Below are 18,157 nucleotides of genomic sequence, written 5' to 3'. Positions count from 1 at the left end.
CGTGGCTTGCCTTACTTACAGAAAGAAATAACAGAAAATATAGATTTCTTGTAAAAAGATATTTCTTGGTAAAGGAAAAGTAAAATTTCTTCCAGGAATCACATTTTCCACAATAATTAGTGGAAATGACAATTAAGTTAAATTAATATAATTCTAAACTCTTTTCAAAAACATAATGCTATTCATTAAGTAAAAGAATAAAATGATCAAAACCAGCATGAGAGTAACAGTTGCCAATTTCATATGAAAATTTTACTATTGGTTCTGTACATGGATGAGTATGTGGTTTTGTTTATGAGTGTCTTTGAGCAATGGTCATAAATGTGAACAACTCCCTACTTTCTGTAGTGTGAGGTGATCTCTGAATGGTTTGTTGGCCTCAGCCTAGACAGAAGAAAAAGTTAGTATCACTAAAAATAATTGATAATTTAAGACTTTGAAAGGGAACTACTCATGATCAAAAGAAAAATACATCTTATTTATTAAGTACAATGGTCAAACTTAAATATATAAGAAAGGCAACAAAGTTTATTTCCTAGCATGAAACAGTTTCTTAAGTTCAGCTCAAAGATATTTAAATATATTTAAATGGTCTAAACATGCAATTAAGTCCATGTATATATATATGTTGGATAATATATATTCTGAGCATATTTCATGTGTAAACATAAAAAATAAACATTTAGATAAAATATAAAATTATACATATTTCATAAAGTTTTATGTACATATACACGTAATTTGTATGTAATGTTAAAACAGTTATTTGCACAAGTCACAATTGAAAATTAGTGGCATTATTTTTATTAACATGTGCTGTATAAAAATAACCCTTTACTGCCAAATAAAAAAGTAGGATCTTCAAAATAAAAAGTCTTTTCTATACATAGACAAAGAAGTTTTATTACTTACAATTAATTATATAGTGAAGTTGAAAAAGAATGTTTAAGCTATAATACAAATCAAACTTTCTAGAATTTCACCCACATTTAAGTATAGCAGTGATGAATGAAGAAAGTAACAAGGCCTAAGACAAGGTTTTGGAAGGGAGGGAGACAAAATCTAGATTTATAGGTTTCACCCCAATAGCAAAAGGGTTCTTTTTGCCAAGGTTAGCTGACACAAGCAAAAAACAAAATGCAATAGCCATAAATCTGCCTTGAATAAGATCTATTATCTCTTTCAGTTGTTACACTATATTTTAAGACATTTTAAATACTGAATTTTGCCGGAAACCTAAATGTACGTATTAAGTTTATATTTTTTCCTTCTGATTGTTTGCATATATTAAAAGACTTTAGTAAATTAGAACTAGACACCCATTTTTCAAAGACCCTGGCTAAGTATCCTGTTATTTTGCAAAAACTCAAATTTTGTGTACCATTCTCACCCCATGTTATCTTCCAAGACAAAAGGATTTTACCAAGTGAATGAGTCTAACACATACTATTTATCATTTTTATTACATCATGGAAATTTATCTTAATTGTTATATTCTTTGTATATATGATATCATGATCTAAATTTTCAGTTCCTCCAAATTAGGAAATTCTCTGGAAAACACCATCCTTTAAGAAGTAAAACTAATATACATACATATATATATATATATATATATATATATATATATATATATATATATATATATTTAAAAATAAACATTATCAATTTATAGAAGTAGTCCTTTCCTTAGAAATCTTTTGTTGCTTGGATAGTATCAAGACTAAAGTGAACAAAGTGTGCACCCAGACATGGAATATGAAGAAAAATGATAGTTTATCAAATAATCATTTTAATATAACCTGACTTTCTGAAACAGTGAATTGATATCAGTTAGAAAAATAAGTTGTCTTCAGTTGCCCAATAAACAAAGTTGAAGAAGGAAATACACTACCTGTGTGTCTTCAACTCCATCAAAGAGAAAGGGGACCTCTCCTGAAAAACAGATGAGAATATTTTCTGGTCAGTTTGGTAGGCTAGCCCATAGAGAACAGCTGAGGGCAGGGTTGGGGCTGGGCAATCAACTGGATGACTGATGTAATCTTATTTCCTACGTTTAAATTAAGGTAGTCCAAATTTCTGACAGTAAAATGATGAAATATTTGGATTTTTCTACACAAGAGACAATTCAGTCCAAGCCAGTTCAATGAATGTCTGTCATTACTATGCTAGGCAAAGTGAAAGGTTCTAGGTTTTTAAAGATTAAGTAGGTTCTATTTTTGGTCTCTAAAAATAGAGCCTACATTTGGTGCTAGATAACAGCAATCTGGAATGTAGTTAATAATGTGATAAGTGCTTATGAATAAGGTGCTGTGGGAGCACAGAGGCAGCAGCAATTAATTCTGCTTGAAGTGCAGAGAAATATTTTACGAATAAAGTGATAAGTCAATTGGGACCTAACTAATGAGCTGAATCTTTCAAAGAAGATAAGGGGAAGGATTCTAAACAAAAGAAAGAAAACACAGCATCTTCTTTAACCATCACAACAAATCTATAAGGTTTTTAAATTATTTATTTATTTATGTTTGGCTGCCTTGGTTCTTCATTGCTGCGCACAGGTTTTCTCTGGTTGCAGTGAGCAGGGGCTACTCTGTTGCAGTGAGCAGGCTTCTCATTGCAGTGGCTTCTCTTGTTGTGGAGCACGGGCTCTAGGCACGCGGGCTTCAGTAGTTGCAGCACATGGGCTCAGTAGCTGTGGCTCACGGGCTCTAGAGCACAGGCTTAGTAGTTGTGGTGCACGGGATTAGTTGCTCCACGGCATGTGGGATCCTCCCAGACCAGGGCTCAAACCTGTGTCTCCTGCATTGACAGGCAGATTATTAACCACTGTGCCACCAGGGAAGTCCCTATAAGGTTTTTAGTATCCCCATTTTGCTGACCATTTCATTGAGGCTCAAAGTCCTTGTTCAAGTTCCCTTTCTGAGTTTCAAAGGAGGCTGTAATGCGTTTCTTTTGATGCCAACTACAATCTTCTTGCCAATTCCTTATGTTTTTTCAGTTAAAAATCCCAACAGAGAAATGACAATGGACATGGAAACTAAAAGATAGATTCAATATAAATTTATTTCCATGGAAGTGGAATGACTCTAGACAAGTAAGGTCACAGTAGAAAACTTTGCTGAGGGCAAAGCAGACTGAAGTTTCTGAACACTGGGGATCAAAGTGTCTGGGATTAAAATGAGGAAGTAGCAAAGACACGGACTCAGGACTGGAGGCCACAGAGGAAACTAAAAATACCAGCTCCAGAAGAGTTTTCAATATCCATAGAAAAGACAATTTAGCCACATTTCAGCAAATGCTATAGCTAATGCCCAGAGACCAATAGAAACTGAAGTGGCAAATCAGCAAAAAATGAAAACAGTCAATGATTGCCACTAATACTTAGCATTGTCCTTGTGAAATTCAACAATAAAATGGATAAAGAACTGTACAAAACAAAAAGGAAAATAATTATCAATGTTTTCAGACACAAGAAGGCCTTTCTGGAATGTCAACAGTGTGAGAATTTAGGCTATGAATAAGTAAACTTTTTTTTTTTAATTGCAATAAGTAAAAGTAGAAAAAATTAGGTATACTAGCATTTTCATATGCTGCTAGATTAATTGTAAATTTGTACAGTCCTTCTGGAGTATAAGTTTGCAATAGTGAAAACCTTAAAACTCTTTTATACATTTTTAGGGTAACATAACTTTATCCAAAATATGTGCACAAAGATTTAATTCTATGATCATTGTTCCACTTGAATGGTAAAGAATTGGATATAACCTTGATATGCAGGAATAGTTTGAAGAAATTAATTTGCATGCACAATATCATGTGCTAAGCCAGCACTGAGAACAATACCATAGAATGAAATTGTTATACATAGAAATATGCTCAGGCATATTCTTGATTCTGTAAGGGAATACATGAATATATTCATAGTAATCTCTTGCTGGTGGCTGGAGAGGGTATGATTATTATATTCCTTTGTTTCTCTAAACTTTTGAAATTTGCTACATTGATCAAATATGTTTCATTTACTATTATTAAGCTTAAAGAAATTTTAATACCGTGTTACTCAAGAGATAAAAATTTTAATCAAATACTGAGAAGATTAAAGATATATACAGCACATTATGGCCATTTATTGGCTAATGATTATGAAATAGTTAATTAAACATTTGTAAAAATAACAAATAAGTTAAGGAAGAGCTTTTAAAATTAAAAAAAGAAACAGTAATAGAAATAGGAAATAAATTCTTCTAGCCCAAAAGATTTTACAAGATATTTTTTCCTAATATTTACAAAGTATTGAAAATTTTTCTTCTTTATAAACATAGAAGAGTAACTCCCACTTCATTTTACAATGTCAATATAATTTTGATAAAATATGACAAATTAGCAAAATAAAAAATGAAGAGAAATAACACTTATGAGCACGTATGAAAAATTCTAAATATACTGATGGAAATCAGATTCACTGATGAATTATAATAATACTAATGTAACAGAGGAAAAACAGAATTAATACCACATTGAAACAGCCTCCCTCATTCATTAGTCTATGTATTCTATTACTTTAGCCCTGCCTGTCAAGAATTAAACATTAAAGAAACGTTGCTTATGCTCAAATAGCTCCTTAAGTTCCCTTACAAAAGTCCCCATCCCATGGTCCTGGGTTAGTTATGGCTATTACTTGTAGATAAGTTCACTTTCAGCCTAGAAGCCTTGAGAATAATCAGAGATGAGTGGTAAAGTAAAAATAACTGCTAACAACTTGAAGTTTTGCAGGAGTCTTGTGATCCAGCCTAAGTGATCCAGCAGAAAAAAAAAGACATGTTATGCTTTCCTTGAAGGCCAGGTGGCTCCAAGAAGTCTGCTATCTTCCCACTTCTCCTTTTTCCTCAGCATAAAAGAAGCCTGAATTCTACACCAAATTAAGATAGTTCTTTCAGACATCAGTCCACCATCTTCTCAGTTTGCTGACTTTCTGAATAAAGTCACTATTCCTTGCCCCAACACCTTGTCTCTCAACTTATTGGCCTGTTCTGCAGTGAGCAGTACAAGCTTGGACTTGGTAATGCTACTATATAATAAAATATAATATACTAGGAATATGTAAGAATAATCCTTATTTAGTAAATCTGTTAATTCACATGTTGGAAATGGGCTAAGATACTCTGAAGTGGAGAAAGCAGAAACAGATATTATTCAGGGTCACCTAGACACTGATGATGGCAAATACCACAGATTGGTTGAATGAACTTTCACTTCCAACACTCTTCTCCTTCACCTGCTTATAATCTATTTTTCTGTTATTTGCATAATTAATGATAAGCTAAATCTGCCCTTCCCTGCCGTGAAGATTTTGCCTTTTTGATATTGTGCTAGCTCTGAGATGTAAGAGGGTCCTTGATGTCCTTAATGATTCTGGGGAATAAATGTCCTTAATGATGCCGGGAATAAATGAAGTTCTGCAAGATTACTTCTCTAAAGTTTTAACATTTAGGATGTGCTCTCCTACTTCCTATCTGTAGTCTATTTTAAATAATGCAATAATACATTTCATCAATAAACAACAGGAAAAAAAACTAGAAATTAAAAATATTTCACAACTACCAATGTCAAAAGTTAAATATATACTTATTTTCTAAAAAGTATTTTATGTCTTGCATTGTAGAATAGCTGTGTTAAGAGTTAAGATCTTTCTATATTTTTTATATCACAAATAAATTATAAGCCTCTGGACCTACAATCTTTTCTTTTTTTTTACTAAATCTAAATCCGCAGAAAGCACTTTCTGACATTTGCATTGCATCAGGGTATCTGTTATAGAGAACTGAGAATTAACTTCAGCCTTGCCTTGTACTTTACTTTCCTAGTTCCCCTTTCCTTTCTATCCATCTAAAAGCATGTAACATATAAAACCATTTCTATCTACCAGAAAGTATGAGATATTTCACTTTCCCATTGACACTCCTAGGAGCCAATACAATTTTCTTTTTTTTCTGCTTTTTCACCCCCCATTTTATTGAGATATAATTGACAATAGCAATGTATTAAGTTTAAGGTGTACAGCATAATGATTTGACTTACACATTTTGTGAAATTATTACCACAATACAATTAATTAACATCTATCATTAAATATAGAACCAAATAAGACCTCAAAACAATACAAAATGAAGAAAAGATTTTTCCTTGTGATGAGAACTCTTTGGATCTACTTTCTTAATAACTTTCAAATATACCCTACAGTAGTGCTGACTATAGTCATAATATACATTTTATATGTATTTTCATTTCTCTGTCTGAGAAATAGATTTCTCTGTCTGACATTTCACTTAGCATAATGCCCTCAGGGTCCATTCATGTTGTCACAAATGGCAGGATTTCCTTCTTTTTATAGCTGAATAATATATTCAGCTATATTGTGTTGGCCAAAACAAGATAGAGGGCTACTGCAACAATCCAGATAAGAGATGATCATGGCCTCAAACATGTTCAGATAAAGACATGTACTCAGACACTTGAAATGTTTTTAAGATATAGCTGATAGTACTTACAGATGTATTGGTTATGGGATGTGAGACAAAGAGAGAAGTCAAGATAGTATGTTAGATATCTGCATTTAGCTGAGAGAAGGATGGTGTATCCACTTATATATTTTTGACAAGATTTTGAAAGGACTAAAGTTGGAGATAAGATCAGTAGGTCTGTGTAGACATCAAGTTTCATACTTCAGTAGAATTGAATATAAAAATGTAGAATTAGTTGTGATGTCTGCAATGGAAATGTAAGGGGTATTGGGAACTCTAATACTACATGATGATATTGAGAGAAAAAGAGAGAGAGAGAGTAAGGGAAAGAGGAGAAAGAGGAAAATAAAGTACTGCAGCATTGAGAGATCAGGGAAATAAGCTGAAATAGTGAAGGCATAATAACTGAAGTAGGGAAACAGGAATTTTTTTTTTTTTTTTTTACTGAAGCCAAGTGAAGAAACTGTTTCAATGAGAAGACAGGACATCAATAAATTCTCATTGGTAGATTAATTTACTAAAGCAAAATTCATATATTATAGGTATGCAGTTATATATGATTAAATATTTATAAATAATATGTGCTATGCTCAACATTGAGTATGCATGGGGGGTATGAATTGAAATTTTGTACAACATAGCTAAAATAATGCCCTATTTAATTTTCCATTATTCATAAATTACCAACAGAGATGAATTTAATCCAGCAGTCCCCAACATTTTTGGCACCAGAGACCAGTTCCGTGGAAGACAATTTTTCCGTGGATCTGGGTGGGGGATGGCTTTAGGATGATTCAAGCACATTACATTTATTGTGCACTTTATTTCTATTATTATTACATTGTAATATGTAATGAAATAATTATACAATTCTCCATAATGCTGAAAGGAGGTAGAACTCAGACAGTAATGCAAGTGACAGGTAGCGGTTGTAAATACAGATGAAGCTTCACTTGGTCACCCACCACTCACCTCCTGCTGTGTGACCTGGTTCCTAACAGGCCATGGACTGGTACCAGTCCATGGTCTGGGGGTTGGGAACCCCTGATTTAATCTATCTCATTTTTCAATGAAAAAGTAATATGTGTTAGCAATTTTATAGATTATAGTACATTCACTGAAATGTATTTGAATTGCAATCTTTAATGAAGTAAAATACATAATAAAATCTTTTAAATTAATATATTAATTACCCAATTTTTCTTTTTTTCTGCAGTGTAGGTACACACTAATATGTCATGATGAGATATATTTCCTATGGAGAGATATGCATGAAATTATTTTTTAATCTTAAATTATTGTGTACATATTTATAAGTAAATGAAAAAATCTATATTTTCTGTATTATTAATCCAGCTTTGCTATACAAGTTGAAACTTGCAAGGAAAAAACAATAGCATTTTATTTTCTTTAAGGTTACAGTGAAAGTCTACATATGCTAGAAAATACAACCTAGAGAAGTTTCATAAATATATTTATGCAAAATACAATATTGCATATTGCAATATCATATAAAAAGATAAAAACTTGAATATAAAGATATTTTATGTATTAAAAAGAAATCATATGTTTTGCTGAAAGCCTGCTTTCGGTTTTAAGTTTCCTCAGATTCACTGGCAAAAAAACACTCGTTTCACACAAATAAAACAGCTTCAATCAATTTTTTGTTGAAAGGTGATTTAACTTAATTTTAATATACAATCATTAGAAGGAAAGAAATAAGAATATGAGGGAAACATAACAGGGTATACATCACCGAATTGGGCCCCCACCTACTTCCAGATCCAAACAGCAGCTGGGAAGTCCCGAGTGAGAGCATTCTGGAGCTTCAATTGGGAAGGGTCCCAGGAAGTGCATCCACCCACAGGTGAAACTTCAGATTGGAGTTCTGGGGGCTTCCGTTTATACTTCCAGGCAGCAAACTGATATTATCAGTTTGCACTCAAAAATGCAGCTCTGGTTCAATTGTAACAATGCTGTTAATTTCACCATGTGAGTCACAAGATTTTCCATACCCTGGGAGACTGGCGAGGTCCCCAGGGCTCAAGAAATTCCAAGACCCACTCCCTTCCTTATTGTATGTACTGCTTGAATTGGTAGTAGCAATTCTTATGTGTGTAAGCAGGCGTGCAGTCTAGGAAGGGTCACAAGTCAGTTATAGGCCTGCTTCTGCTTCTGAAGCCTGAACAAGACTACTTTACTAGTTTTACCAACATCATATAAGATTTATAAATATTTTTGTCTAAAGTTGTACACGTATTTTTCTCTTAATTGTGCAAATTATCTCCATAGAATTCCTTGGAACTGTTGAAATATATATGTAATCTACAAGTCACAAGAGCATAGTATAATAACCATTATAAAACAGTACTCATATAGTCCTAAGAGGTGAAAATGTCTATATTTCTTAAATTCATTAAATTACACTGAGAATGAATTTTATAAATATAAAAATATTTTAAAACCTATATTATGAAATAAATAACTTTTCATGATTCCAATTAAATAAAAAGATTGAAAAAATACTCTTGTAGATAATTTTCTGCATTATGCTGTTGTTGATTGGTGGATTTTAGGTAGGTAAATATAGGATTATATTCTCTAATTCACAAGTAGAATAAATCATCTTAGAAAATTGTACTGATAATTTTTGTGTCATCTAGATGCCAATTCTTTCTACATTTACATTTTAAACTGATTGTAGATTATTTTACAAAGGTTTATGTAGAAAGCTGGCAGGAAAATTGATTCCTCCTTAATCATACCAACTGTTGCCAATCTTAAGTAATTCCAGGAGGGATATTTCTCTCACATAGGCAACAGCTGTATGACGACTCTGATGAGCCCCCAGAGTGGGAGAGGTGTGCCCTAGATTTCTGTTTCCTGCTTAAATATAAAGTGACCAAGATCTGAGTGAGCACATGCTGTTGTAACCAAATGCCTAATGCCATTTGCCTTTGGATGCTTTAAATTTCATTATACAGTATCCTTTGAAACATGATTTATAATACTATCCTTTATTCTTTTTTATTATTAATTTTTATTGGAGTATGGTTGCTTTACAATGTTGTGTTAACCTCCAATGCACTACAAAATGAATCAGCCATAAACATACAGATATCCCCTCCCTTTTGGACTTCCCTCCCATTTAGATTACCACAGTGCATTAGGTAGAGTTCCCTGTGCTATACAGTATGTTCCCGACAGTTATCTATTTTATACATAGTATCAATAATATATATGTGTCAATCCCAGTCTCCCAGTTCCTCCCACCCCATCCCTATCCCCCTTGGTATCCATACATTTATTGTCTATGTCTGTGTCTCTATTTCTGCCTTCCAAATAATATCATCTATACCATTTTTCTAGATTCCACATATATGTGTTATTACATGATATTTGCTTTTCGTTTAATGACTTACTTCACTCTGCATGACACTCTAGGTCCAACCACTTCTCTACAAATGACCAATTTCATTCCATTTTATGGCTGAGTAATATTCTATTCTATATATGTATCACATCATCTTTATCCATTCTTCTGTGATGTTCATTTAGGTTGTTTCCATGTTGTTTCTATTGTAAATAATGCTGCTATAAACATTGTGGTGAAAGTGTTTTTTTTGAATTATGGATTTCTCTGGGTATATACCCAGTAGTGGGATTGCTGGGTCATATGGTAGTTCAATTTTAGTTTTTTAAGGAAAGTCCATATTGTTTTCCATAGTGGCTGTATCAATTTACTTTCCCACCAACAGTGCAAGAGGGTTCCCTTTGCTCCACACCCTCTAGAGCATTTATTGTTTGTAGATTTTTTGATTATGGCCATTCTGACTGGTGTAAGGTGATACCTCATTGTAGTTTTGATTGCATTTCTCTAATAATTAGTGATGTTGAGCATCTTTTCATGTGTCTGCTGGCCATCTGTGTATCTTTGGAGAAATGTCTATTTAGGTCTTCTGCCCAATCTTTGATTGGTTTTTGTTGTTGTTGTTGTTGAGATTGAGCTGCATGAACTGTTTGTATATTTTGGATATTAATCCCTTGTCAGTTGTTACTTTTTCAAATACATTCTGAGGGTTGTCTTTTCATCTCATTTATGGTTTCCTTTGCTATGCAAAAGCTGTTAAGTTTAGTTAAGTCCCATTTGTTTATTTATGTTTTAATTTTCATTAATCTAGAAGGTGGGTCAAAAAGATGTTGTTGTGATTTATGTCAAAGAGTGTTCTGCCTAAGTTTTCCTCTGAAAGTTTTATATTGTATGGTCTTACATTTAAGTCTTTAATCCATTTTGAGTTTATTCTTGTATATGGAGATAGGGAGTGTTCTAATTTCATTCTTTAACAGGTAGCTGTCCAGTTTTCCCAGTTTTAATTCTTCTTTTCCAGTTTGGATTCCTTTTATTTCTTTTTCTTCTCTGATTGCCATGGCTAGGACTTCCAATACTATGTTGAATAATAGTGGTGAGAGTAGATACACTTGTCTTGTTCCTGATCTTAGAGGAAATACTTTCAGTTTTTCACCATTGAGAATAATGTTTGCTGTCATACATGCCTTTATTATGTTGTGGTAGATTCAGTCTATGCCCACTTTCTGGAGAGTTTTTATCATAAATGGGTGTTGAATTTTGTCAAAAGCTTTTGCTGCATCTATTGTGGTGATCATATGGTTTTAATTTTTAATTAATTAATATGGGGTAACACATTGATTGATTTGCATATATTGAAGAATCTTTGCATCCCTGGAATAAATCCCACTTGATCATGGTGTATGATCCTTTTAATGTGTTTTTGGATTCTGCTTGCTAGTATTATGTTGAAGATTTTTCAGACTCTGCTCATCAGTGATATTAGCCTGTATTTTTCTTTTTTGTGTGATATCTTTGTCTGGTTTTAGTATCAGGGTGATGGTAAAGTTGTAGAATGTGTTTTGGAGTGTTCCACCCTCTGCAGTTTTTTGGAAGAGTTTGAGAAGGATGGGGGTTAGCTCTTCTCTAAATGTTTGATAGAATTCACCTGTGAATCCATCTGGTCCTGGGCTTTTGTTTGTTGGAAGATTTTTATCACAGTTTCAATTACATTACTTGTGATTGGTCTGTTCATATTTTCTCTTGCTTCTTGGTTCAGGTTTGGAAGGTTTTGTTTGTCTAAGAATTTGTCCATTTCATCCAGGTTGTCCATTTTATTGGCATATAGTTGCTTGTAGTAATCTCTCATGATCATTTGTATTTCTATGATGTCAGTTGTAACTTCTCCTTTTTCATTTCTAATTTTACTGGTCTGAGTCCTCTCCCTTTTTTTCTTGATAAATCTGCTAAATGTTTATCAGTTTTGTCTACCTTCTCAAATAACAAGCTTTTTGTTTTATTGATCTTTGCTATTGATTTCTTCATTTCTATTTCATTTATTTCTGCTCTGATCTTTATGATATTTTTCCTTCTACTAATATTTTTTTCTTTTTTTAAACATCATTATTGGAGTATAACTGTTTTACAATGGTTTGTTAATTTCTGCTTTACAACAAAGTGAATCAGTTATACATATACATATGTTCGCATATCTCTTCCCTCTTGCATCTCCCTACCTCCCACCCTCCCTATCCCACCCCACTAGATGGTCACAAAACACAGAGCTGATCTCCCTGTGCTATGTGGCTCCTTCCCACTAGCTATCTATATTACATTTGGTAGTGTATATATGTCCATGCCACTCTCTCACTTCATCACAGCTTACCCTTTCCCCTCACCATATCCTCAAGTCCATGCTCTAGTAGGTCTGTGTTTTATTCCTATCCTACCACTAATCTCTTCATGACATTTTTTTTCTTAGAATCCATATATATGTGTTAGCATACAGTATTTGTTTTTCTCTTCTGACTTCCTTCACTCCGTATGACAGACTCTAGCTCCATCCACCTCACTACAAATAACTCAGTTTTGTTCCTTTTTATGGCTGGGTAATATTCCATTGTATATATGTGCCACATCTTCTTTATCCATTCATCTGTTGATGGACACTTAGGTTGCTTCCATGTCCTGGCTATCATAAATAGAGCTGCAATGAAGATTTTGGTAAATGACTCTTTTAGAATTATGGTTTGCTCAGGGTATATGCCCAGTAGTGGGATTGAGGGGTCGTATGGTAGTTCTATTTGTACTTTTTTAAGGAACCTCCATACTGTTCTCCATAGTGGCTGTATCAATTTACATTCCAACCAACAGTGCAAGAGTGTTCCCTTTTCTCAACACCCGCTCCAGTATTTATTGTTTCTAGAGTTTTTGATGATGGCCATTCTGACCAGTTTGAGATGATACCTCATTGTAGTCTTGATTTGCATTTCTCTAATGTTAATGATGTTGAGCATACTTTCAGGTGTTTGTTGGCAATCTGTATATCTTCTTTGGAGAAATGTCTATTTAGTTCTTCTGCCCATTTTTGGATTGGATTGTTTGTTTTTTTGTTACTGAGCTGCATGTGTTGCTTATAAATTTTGCATATTAATCCTTTGTGAGTTGCTTCATTTGAAAATATTTTCTCCCTTTCTGAGGGTTGTCTTTCAATCTTATTTATGGTATCCTTTGCTGTGCAAAAGCTTTTAAGTTTCAATAGGTCCCATTTGTTTATTTTTGTTTTTATTTCCATTTCTGTACGAGGTGGGTCAAAAAGGATCTTGCTGTGATTTATGTCATACAGTGTTCTGCCTATGTTTTCCTCTAAGAGTTTGATAGTATCTGGTCTTACATGTAGGTCCTTAACCCATTTTGAGTTTATTTTTGTGTATGGTGTTAGGGAGTGTTCTAATTTCATACTTTTACATGTAACTGTCAGGTTTTCCCAGCACCACTTATTGAAGAGGCTGTCTTTTCTCCACTGTATATCCTTCCCTCCTTTATCAAAGATAAGGTGACCATATGTGTGTGGGTTTATCTCTGGACTTTCTATCCTGTTCCATTGATCTATATTTCTGTTTTTGTGGCAGTACCATACTGTCTTGATTACTGTAGCTTTGTAGTTTCCTCCAGCTCCATTTTTTGTTCTCAAGATTGTTTTGGCTATTCGGGGTCTTTCATGTTTCCATACAAATTGTGAAATTTTTTGTTTTAGTTCTGTGAAAAATGCCAGTGATATTTTGATAGGGATTGCATTAAATCTGTAGATTGCTTTGGGTACTACAGTCATTTTCACAATGTTGATTCTTCTAATCCAAGATCATGGTATATTTCTCCACCTATTTGTACCATCTTTAATTTCTTTCATCAGTGTCTTATAGTTTTCTGCATACAGGTCTTTTGTCTCCTTAGGTAGGTTTTGTCCTACATATTTTATTCTTTTTGTTGCAATAGTAAATGGGAGTGTTTTCTAAATTTCATTCTTAGATTTTTCATCATTAGTGTATAAGAATGCCAGAGATTTCTGAGCATTAATTTTTTATGCTGCTACTTTATCAAATTCATTGATTAGCTCTAGTAGTTTTCTCGTAGCATCTTTAGGATTCTCTATATATAGTATCATGTCAGGTGCAAACAGTGAGAGCTTTACTTCTTTTCCTATTTGGATTCCTTTTATTTCTTTTTCTTCTCTGATTGCTATGGCTAGAGGCTCCAAAACTATGTTGAATAAGAGTGATGAGAGTGGGCAACCTTGTCTTTTTCCTGATCTTAATGGAAATCGTTTCAGTTTTTCACCATAGAGAATGATGCTGGCTGTGGGTTTGTCATATATGGTCTTTATTATGTTGAGGAAAGTTCCCTCTATGCCTACTTTCTGCAGGGTTTTTATCATAATTGGGTGCTGAATTTTGTCAAAAGCTTTCTCTGCATCAATTGAGATGATCATATGGTTTTTCTCCTTCAGTTTGTTGATATGGTGTATCACGTTGATTGATTTGCATATATTGAAGAATCCTTGCATTCCTGCGATAAACCCCACTTGATCATGGTGTATGATCCTTTTAATGTACTGTTGGATTCTGTTTGCTAGTATTTTGTTGAGGATTTTTGCATCTAGGTTCATCAGTGATATTGGCCTGTAGTTTTTTTTCTTTGTGACATCTTTGTCTGGTTTTGGTATCAGGGTGATGGTGGCCTCATAGAATGAGTTTGGGAGTGTTCCTCCCTGTGTCTTTTGAAAGAGTTTGAGGATAGGTGTTAGCTCTTCTCTAAATGTTTGATAGAATTCACCTGTGAAGCCAGATGGTCCTGGGCTTTTGTCTGTTGGAAGATTTTTAATCGCAGTTTCAATTTCAGTGCTTGTGATTGGTCTGTTCATATTTTCTATTTCTTCCTTGTTCAGTCTCGGCAGCTTGTGCATTTCTAAGAATTTGTCCATTTCTTCCAGGTTGTCCATTTTATTGGCATAGAATTTTTTGTAGCAATCTCTAATAATCTTTTGTATTTCTGCATTGTCCGTTGTTACATCTCCTTTTTAATTTCTAATTCTATTTATTTGAGTCTTCTCTCTTTTTTTCATGATGAGTCTGGCTAATGGTTTATCAATTTTATTTATCTTCTCAAAGAACCAGCTTTTAGTTTTATTGATCTTTGCTATTGTTTCCTTAATTTCTTTTTCATTAATTTGTGATCTGATCTTTATGATTTCTTTCCTTCTGCTAAATTTGGGGGTTTTTTTGTTCTTCTTTGACTAATTGCTTTAGGTGCAAAATTAGGTTGTTTATTTGAGATGTTTCCTGTTTCTTAAAGTGTGATTGTATTGCTATAAACTTCCCTCTTAGAACTGCTTTTGCTGTATCCCATAGGTTTTGGGTTGTCGTGTCTCCATTGTCTTTGTTTCTAAGTATTTTTTGATTTCCTCTTTGATTTCTTCAGTGATCACTTCGTTATTAAGTAGTCTATTTTTTAGCCTCCATGTGTTTGTATTTTTTACAGATCTTTTCCTGTAATTGATATCTAGTCTCACAGCATTGTGGTCAGAAAAGATACTTGATACAATTTCAATTTTCTTAAATTTGAGAAAGTTAGATTTGTGACCCTAGGTATGATCTATCCTGGAGAATGTTCCATGAGCACTTGAGAAAAATGTGAATTCTGTTGTTTTTGGATGGAATGTCCTATAAATATCAAGTAAGTCCATCTTGTGTAATGTATCATTTAAAGCTTGTGTTTCCTTATTTATTTTCATTTTGGATGATCTGTCCATTGGCGAAAGTGGGGTGTTAAAGTCCCCTACTATTATTGTGTTACTGTCGATTTCCTCTTTATGGCTGTTAGTATTTCCCTTATGTATTGAGGTGCTCCTATGTTGGGTGCATAGATATTTACAATTGTTATATCTTCTTCATGGATCGATCCCTTGATCATTATGTAGTGTACTTCTTCGTCTCTTATAATAGTTTTTATTTTAAAGTATATTTTGTCTGATATGAGAATGACTACTCTAGCTTTCTTCTGATTTCCATTTGCATGGAATATCTTTTTTCCAGTGCCTCACTATCAGTCTGTATGTGTCCCTAGGTCTGAAGTGGGTCTCTTGTAGACAGCATATATATGGGTCTTGTTTTTTATCCATTCAGCCAGTCTGTGTCTTTTGGTGGGAGCATTTAATCCATTTACATTTAAGGTAATTATCGATGTGTATGTTCCTCTTTCTATTTCGTTAATTGTTTCGAGTTTGTTCTTGTAGGTCTTTTTCTTCTCTTGTATTTCTTGCCTAGAGAAGTTCCTTTAGAATTTGTTGTAAAGCTGATTTGGTCATGCTGAACTCTCTCAGCTTTTGCTTGTCTGTAAAGGTTTTAATTTCTCCATCAAATTTGAATGAGATCCTTGCTGGGTAGAGTAATCTAGGTTGTAGCTTTTTTTCCTTTAGTACTTTAAGAATGTCCTGCCACTCCCTTCTGGCTTGCAGAGTTTCTGCTGAAAAATCAGATGTTAACCTTATAGGGATTCCCTTGTGTGTTATTTGTTTTTTTTCCCTTGCTGCTTTTAATTTTTTTTTTTTTTTTGTATTTAATATTTGAAAATTTGATTATTATGTGTCCTGGCATGTTTCCTCTTGGATTTATCCTGCATGGGGCTTTCTGTGCTTCCTGGATTTGATTGACTATTTCCTTTCCTATATTAGGGAAGTTTTCAACTATAATCTCTTCAAATATTTTCTCAGTCCCTTTCTTTTTCTCTTCGTCTTCTGGGACATGTATCATTCAAATGTTGGTGCATTTAATGTTGTCCCAGAGGTTTCTGAGACTGTCCTTATTTCTTTTCATTCTTTTATCTTTATTCTGCTCTGCAGTAGTTATTTCCACTCTTTTATCTTCTAGGTCATTTATCTGTTCTTCTGCCTCAGTTATTGTGCTATTGATCCCATATAGAATATTTTTAATTTTCTTTATTTTGTTGTTCATCGGTGCTTGCTTCCTCTTTAGTTCTTCTCGGTCCTTTTTAAATGTTTCTTGCATTTTGTCTATTCTATTTGCAAGATTTTGGATCATCTTTACTATCATTATTCTGAAAACTTTTTCAGGTAGACTGCCTGTTTTCTCTTCATTTGTTAGGTCTGGTGGGTTTTTACCTTGCTCCTTCATCTGCTGTGTGTTTTTCTGTCTTCTCATTTTGCTTACTGTGTTTGGGGTTTCCTTTTTTCAGGTTGCAGGTTCGTAGTTCCCATTGTTTTTGGTGACTGTCCCCAGTGGCTAAAGTTGGTTCAGTGGGTTGAGTAGGTTTCCTGGTTGGGGGGACTAGTGCCTCTGTTCTGGTGGATGAGGCTGGATGTTGTCTTTCTGGTGGGGAGGTCCATGTCTGGTGGTTTGTTTTGGAATGTTGGTAGCCACATTATGATTTTAGACAGCCTCTCTGCTAATGGATGGGGCTGTAATACTGTCTTGTTATTTGTTGGGCATAGGGTGTTCCTCACTGTACATTGCTGGTCCTTGATTGAAGCTGGGTCTTGGTGTTGAGATGGAGATCTCTGGGAGATTTTTGCCATTTGATATTGCATGGAGCTGAGAGCTCTCCTGTGGGCCAGTGTCCTGAGGTTGGTTCTCCCACCTGTGAGTCACAGCCCTGATGCCTGACTGGAGTTCCAAGAACCTTTATTCCACATGGCTCAAAATAAAAGGAGAAAAAAAAAAAAAAAAAGGAAAGAAAGAAAGGAAGGAAGGAAGGAAGGATGGAAGGGAGGAAGGAAGGGAGGAAGAAAGGAGGGAAGAAAGGAAGAAGGAAAGGAAGGAAGGAAGAAAGAAAGGAAGAAGACAAAATAAAGGAGGATAAAATATACTTATTAAAATAAAAAATAATTAACGATAAAAATTTTATGAAAAAAAAACGGGTCAGTCAGAACCCTAGGACAAATGGTGAAAGCAAAGCTATACAGACAAAATCTCACACAGCAGCACACACATACACACTCACAAAAAGAAAAAAAGGGGAAAATAATAATATATCTTGCTCCCGAAGTCCACCTTCTCGACTTGGGATATTTTGCTGTCTATTCAGTTTTTCCATGGATACAGGGCATTTCAAGTTGATTGTGGAGCTTTAATCTCCTGCTTCTGAGGCTGCTGGGAGAGACCTCCCCCTCTCCTCTTTGTTCGCACAGCTCCTGGGGTTCAGCTTTGGACTTGGTCCCACCTCTGCGTGTAGGTCGTCCTAGGGCATCTACTCTTAGATAGGATGGGGTTAAAGG

Source organism: Kogia breviceps, chromosome 11 (assembly GCF_026419965.1).
Source record: "Kogia breviceps isolate mKogBre1 chromosome 11, mKogBre1 haplotype 1, whole genome shotgun sequence".
NCBI classification, from domain to species: Eukaryota; Metazoa; Chordata; class Mammalia; order Artiodactyla; family Physeteridae; genus Kogia; species Kogia breviceps.
This window is presented reverse-complemented; position numbering follows the sequence as displayed.